This window comes from Cherax quadricarinatus, chromosome 14 (assembly GCF_038502225.1).
Source record: "Cherax quadricarinatus isolate ZL_2023a chromosome 14, ASM3850222v1, whole genome shotgun sequence".
In the NCBI taxonomy this organism is placed as follows: domain Eukaryota; kingdom Metazoa; phylum Arthropoda; class Malacostraca; order Decapoda; family Parastacidae; genus Cherax; species Cherax quadricarinatus.
The window spans coordinates 9417823-9424034 of NC_091305.1; the positions used below are offsets into that span (position 1 = coordinate 9417823).

Sequence of the window (6212 nt, forward strand, 5' to 3'; positions counted from 1 at the left end):
TCAACCCTGCCCCCTGGGTTCCTTCTAATGTCAACCTTGCCCCCTGGGTTCCTTCAGATGTCAACCCTGCCCCGTGGGTTCCTTCAGATGTCAACCCTGCCCCCTGGGTTCCTTCAGATGTCAACCCTGCCCCCTGGGTTCCTTCAGATGTCAACCCTGCCCCCTGGGTTCCTTCAGATGTCAACCCTGCCCCCTGGGTTCCTTCATATGTCAACCCTGCCCCCTGGGTTCCTTCAGATGTCAACCCTGCCCCCTGGGTTCTTTCATATGTCAACCCTCCCCCCTGGGTTCCTTCAGATGGCACCTCTGCCCCCTGAATTCCTTCAGATGTCAACCCTGCCCCCTGGGTTCCTTCATATGTCAACCCTGCCCCTGGTTTCCTTCATATGTCAACTCTGCCCCCAGGGTTCCTTCAGATGTCACCCCTGCCCCCTGGATTCTTTCAGATGTCAACCCTGCCCCCTGGGTTCCTTCATATGTCAACCCTGCCCCCTGGGTTCCTTCATGTCAACCCTGCCCCTGGGTTCCTTCATGTCAACCCTGCCCCTGGGTTCCTTCATATGTCAACCCTGCCCCCAGGGTTCCTTCAGATGTCACCCCTGCCCTCTGGATTCTTTCAGATGTCAACCCTGCCACTGGGTTCCTTCATATGCCAACCCTGCCCCCAGGGTTCCTTCAGATGTCAGCCCTGCCCCTGGGTTCCTTCAGATATCAACCCTGCCCCCTGGATTCCTTCAGATGTCAACCCTGCCCCCTGGGTTCCTTCTGATGGCAAACCTAAGAGCATTCTAGGTAATGAATTTCTCCCAGTTATTCCTACTTTGCTTCATTTAATTGACCCTATTAAGGAGTTACCTAGATGCCGACGAAGAGCTCTTGAGTTACGCTCCCCTTCCTTGCATCAAACTTGATTACCTCCCATTCCCTAGTCGCTGGAAAATCCCGTACTGTTCAGCACTTCCTCATCAATATAAAAATTTCAGCTAGCTAATCGATAAATGAATGATGAGTGTAAATATCGGAACTTGATAATACCGATGTTGTTTGCAGATTCCTTGATATTAAGGACTTCGTTTGATAACCTAAATGAGTTGTGTTGTTTAACTCCGAACACTAATAATAATAACCGGACTCGTCTCTTTTAGAGTACTGGAAGTTAATTTTTAAATTGCGCCATTTATATTGCAAGAATGAATTGGCTGTTTCGGTAAATTTAACAGATTCAGAATGGCATAATATTCACCAAAGGATCCTTGAATCGTCATACAAATTTCCATTTCTCAGAAAAATTAAAAAAAAAATTAATATGAGTTTATTTACAGGCAAAGTTCACTAATCTAATATTTTTAAACTTAAAACAATCATACTCATAAATATCATCCAGTTATTTATGATCATTATCCATAAAAATGGCCCATGCTTAAATACACTATATCAGGAGCTTCCTAACAAAAAAATACCTTTCATGAAATCAACATTTTTTTCCTTGTTGAACACGAGGGGGCACTTATAATGATAAATATAGACAAACTCTGTGTACGAGGTGCTGCCAAAAAGTTCCCGGACAAACGTCATTTGAGGATGATGAACGATCATAAACATGAGTCAAAAACAAACGCCAACTTTCAAAAAGTTAGGAAAGCTATTAATGAAGATCGCTATCAGAGTATCCAGCATATTACAAGTGCTAAATATCTGTGCCCTGCTTGCTGACTCAAGACTGGTAAAAAACATCGTTTTCTGGCCAAAAACGTGGCGATAGTCTCCTTACTTCCCTAGTCTTGGCCCCTGCGATTCAAGCAGAATCGCAGGGCGCGCCAGACGCCACTAGGAAAGATTCAGAAATGTTTTGAGAAGTGGCAGAGATGCTAAGATCATTGTATAGCCTCCCAAGGAGATTACTTCGAGGAATACAACTTCAAGTAGGTGATTAGATAAGTCTATTTATTTCTTTAGCTGCAGTACAGGAGCTTTTTTATAGCACCTCGTAAATATAAGATTTATTACCCAGCAAAGCTGTATAGCCCTTGTGGCTTAGCGCTTCTTTTTGATAATAATAATAATAATAATAATAATAATAATAATAATAATAATAATAATAATAATAATAATAATAATTACCCAGCAAAGAAAAATAATGCACTAAGCACGATTAAATGTCACGGTTCAGTCAAGGCTGCCTTAACATGTAGCTAGTATATTTATATGTAGAACTGGCACTGTAGCACTTACATATGTTAAACAAATAATTTTATTTAATCACACATTTCTATAATTTGACGCAGTTATGTTTAACAGCCTGGCTGGTTGAGCAGGCAATTAACAGAAAAGCCTGGTCCTAGGCCGGGCTGCTAACTTAGAAAAAACTTTCGAAACCGGTCACTGGTAAATAGTAAAATTTTCTGAAATCTGAACTTGGATTTTTGAACTTAGTAATGCACACTCAAAAAAAGACACGGTATTTATTTTACTAAATTTAAAGCCTAAAGCTGCACGAAGTTGCATGCTGCCTTTGCACCACTAATCAAGAATAATCTAATACCTAAAAAGAAAGAGTGAAGTAAACTCAGTGTATACATCTTTGACCAGTTATAATCAGTATTACATTGATGTGGCTCCTGGGGAAATAGGAAGTAATCAGGTTCGAGCTAAAGTCACCTTCAATCCCTTCAATAAAGATCCGGTCACCCGCATCCATGAACCTTCCTTGTCAGGACCTTATTACTATTTGGTAATCCATAACTAGGGGAAAACGACATACAGCAAAATTAAACCTTTATTAGTAAGTCTCAGGACCTTATTACTATTTGGTAATCCATAACTAGGGGAAAACGACATACAGCAAAATTAAACCTTTATTAGTAAGTCTTTTCACCTACACGAAGAGCATGCGTAATAAGATTCATGGCGACGTGCTAAACCCGTAACGGTCATACAGCGTCCAGGAAACTGGAGGCAATCTGGGACAGGTCAGATTCGTTGGAACAAGAGCCCTTCCCCAACATTAAAGCGGGCTTTTTCAGGGACTATAAATATGCATTACTTCCGTGTTTGATGTGTCATAAACATTCACGATTATTATTCTGATGATATATTGAAGGAAATTATTAAATTATGATTTTCAGAGCAGCTATTAATCATGGTAATTATAATTTTCAATGTAATTGTTGTATTCCAAGGGAAGCTCAAAATCCGTAGGGTCATACATGCCCCTGCATGAACCTACGGGTTTATCGATTCCTCGTGAATTTAACCCACCAAATCCCTTTTTAAATAGCTACCTTGTCACTTTTCCAATGAACAATCTTCTGAAGCCTCACCTCCGCTTACAATGGAAAATACCCCATGAACAGTCACTTCCCCATGGAAAGTCTCATGAAGTCACTTCCACATGGAACGTGGATAAACCACGTTCCATCGGTACTTTAGGTACCGTATGTAGAAACTTTCCTGTGTATAGTGCATCTTCTCCTAAGAAAAGTAGAAAAGTACCTTATGGAATCACTTCTCCATGGAATGTGCCAATATAAATGGTCATTTCCCTATGGAAAATACCTTATAAAGTCATTACCACAAAGAAAGTACCTTATGAACAGTAACTGCCCCATGGAAAATGGCTTACTAAGTCACTTCCCCATGGAAAGTGCCTTATGACAGTCACTACCCCACTGAAAGTTTATGACCTTTCACTTCTGCATGGAAAGTGAATCATTGTAACCTTCCCCGTGCAAAGTTACCTCCCCATGACTGCCTTATGAAGTCGTCTTCCATGTAGATTAACTGCTCCTGTGGAAATTGTTGTAGCAACTTCTCATGTTAAGTGCCTTAGGAAGAGTGACTTGCCCATGGACTTTTGCATTTATTTCAGTAATATATGTTTAATTAGTTCTTCGGTGTGAAATTTGTACTAATTCGAAGTCTTGATCTAAATTTCTGGGCTTGTACTTCTGACAGAAGCCATTATGAGAGACTTTATCATGAAGTTCTCTCTCAGACTTGAGACAGAAACTTGTGTGGGAATCCCCACACAAGTTTTTAAGTAACTCCAAATACACCCTAAAAAAATATTATTAATTGAATCCTTATAAAGATACACGAGACAAGCAGCACGCTGCTCCTCTACTATATCCTTCCGTGGATACACATCCACCGCCTCGTACCATAAGGTCTTTAAAAATCTTAAGATGTAGTCTGTGAGAAACGGAGTCGCGCGCAGGAAACCAAACACAACCGCTCAGCACCACGGCCCAACACACACTGAAGCTCTCACTGGCATGCTTCACCATCCCCACCAGATCCCCGTCTCCGGATACCAGCCGTCACCCTCCTCCACCCCTATATTATACAACCTACGCCTCCTGATACACCACCCGTGCCACACCTCCCTACAATAACAACGTCAGCTAAACCCCCTTAATTAAAAAAAAACGATTGCACGTGGTCATTAACTCTGCAACACTGTACGTTTAAGTTGTAAAATAAAATCAGTAACATTTCAATCCTACACAGGGGTTGAAGTCCACTCTCAAGTATATTTTTAAAACCTATCCTCTTATTTCTTTTAATTTAAATGCTAAATCCAATTTCCCTACAGATGCTATTTAGGTTAAGTTAACGTCAATAAACCAGATTCTACTAATGTAAGAAACTTTTAACACAAGTATATACGATAGTCATATAGGCATGTGTGTTTACATGTATGAGTAGAAAACAGTACACAACCAAGACTTGAGAAAGCATGAAAGGAAAATCCACTTTTATACTTTTGTCTGGGTTAACTTTCTCGTGTTACAGTAATTCAAAGATGTTTGCGTAGCAAGCTTGGCTGATACTATATACTTTTTAAACATACCTTGTCTTATAAAGTAATGATTGGTTTTTCCCAGCAATGTCGTAACAGGTTGAGAAAACAAATGAACCAGATTTTCATGATAGGTTTGAAAAATTTAGAAATGGAAATAGGGGATGAATATAATCATAAAGGGGTTATAAGACCCCTTATTATTATGCACAATAACTTTCTCTAGAAATACAATAATTGTAGAAAATTGCATTTAGCTGAATGTATCATTATATACATAACAGTAAATGAACAAAGATAATTATTATTTATCAGTTAGACAAGTAGGAATTTGGGACACCTAGGTCGCAAAAAATGTCCCCCTTCGATACCTACCACTGTCATATCCACAAGTTGCTCTGGACCTATTATTAAATGAAATATACATACACCAGGAATGTTGGTAAATATATAAATTTGTGGACTGTATATTAAAAATAAATGGTTATATATATATATATATATATATATATATATATATATATATATATATATATATATATATATACACAATTCCATAACAGAAGGAAAATATATCTTAATATCACTCACCAATTTGACTGGAGATTAATGTGTATCATACTCAGAAAACCTCACTCTAACTAAATCTATGAAAATAATGCTGGCCAGAATTACACACAAATCTAGAGAGCTTATCTGAGGTTCCTGGAGAGGTCTTGTCCAGTCGCCTGATATCTCAAGTTATGCAGGAATGCATATCCACCAATTTCGCCTCCTATTTGAGAGGTGTCAGCACAATTTTAACCTCTAGAGCACGAAAAATTCTTCCCCATTCACCAACGTTTCTAATACAAATTCAAAACCAAGATGGCGAGTGACTCCCACAGCCGCAGGTTTCCCATTTTCGATATCACACTTCTTTTAAAAATATAATAAAGGGCATCTATTTACCTATAAATTACCGTATTTCATGAAAATATATACAGTATTTTCCACACTGCGGCCGGCCGGAGTTCATTGCTAAACGACTCAAATTGCTCATTTGACAATGGTGGAGGACCTGGGTACATATAGGATCTGGCATCCACACGGCGACATATTACACAAGATTTAATCACCCGTTTTACACTTTGCTGTCCTTGTGGAATCCAGAAAGTTTCCCTAATACAATTTAAGGTATCTTGTATCCCACCATGCATTACATTTTTATGGGCATCTAGAACAATTAAATTTGTTAGATGATAAGTTTTGGGCAGTAAGATAGGGTGTTTAGCATAATCACCCAATTCAGCATTTTGTAACCTACCTCTGCACCTAATTACATTGTTCTCTAAATACAGCCCCAATTTCTCTATTATGGAACCTTTCACAATTTTTCTTTCCATCATCAATTTAATCTCATTTCCATAGA

At 39.1% G+C, this 6212-nt stretch overlaps 1 protein-coding gene across 1 annotated transcript in view; it reads right to left on the reverse strand.

The window, feature by feature from the left end:
- The window catches only part of LOC128695239 (voltage-gated inwardly rectifying potassium channel KCNH2-like), a 611454-nt gene extending 607204 nt beyond the window's left edge, over nt 1–4250 (reverse strand). The window contains exon 1 of the mRNA XM_053785754.2: nt 4161–4250. The gene's annotated coding sequence lies outside the window, so the exon portion shown is untranslated. The remainder of the gene's footprint in view (nt 1–4160) is intronic.
- Nucleotides 4251–6212: the final 1962 nt, after the last annotated feature.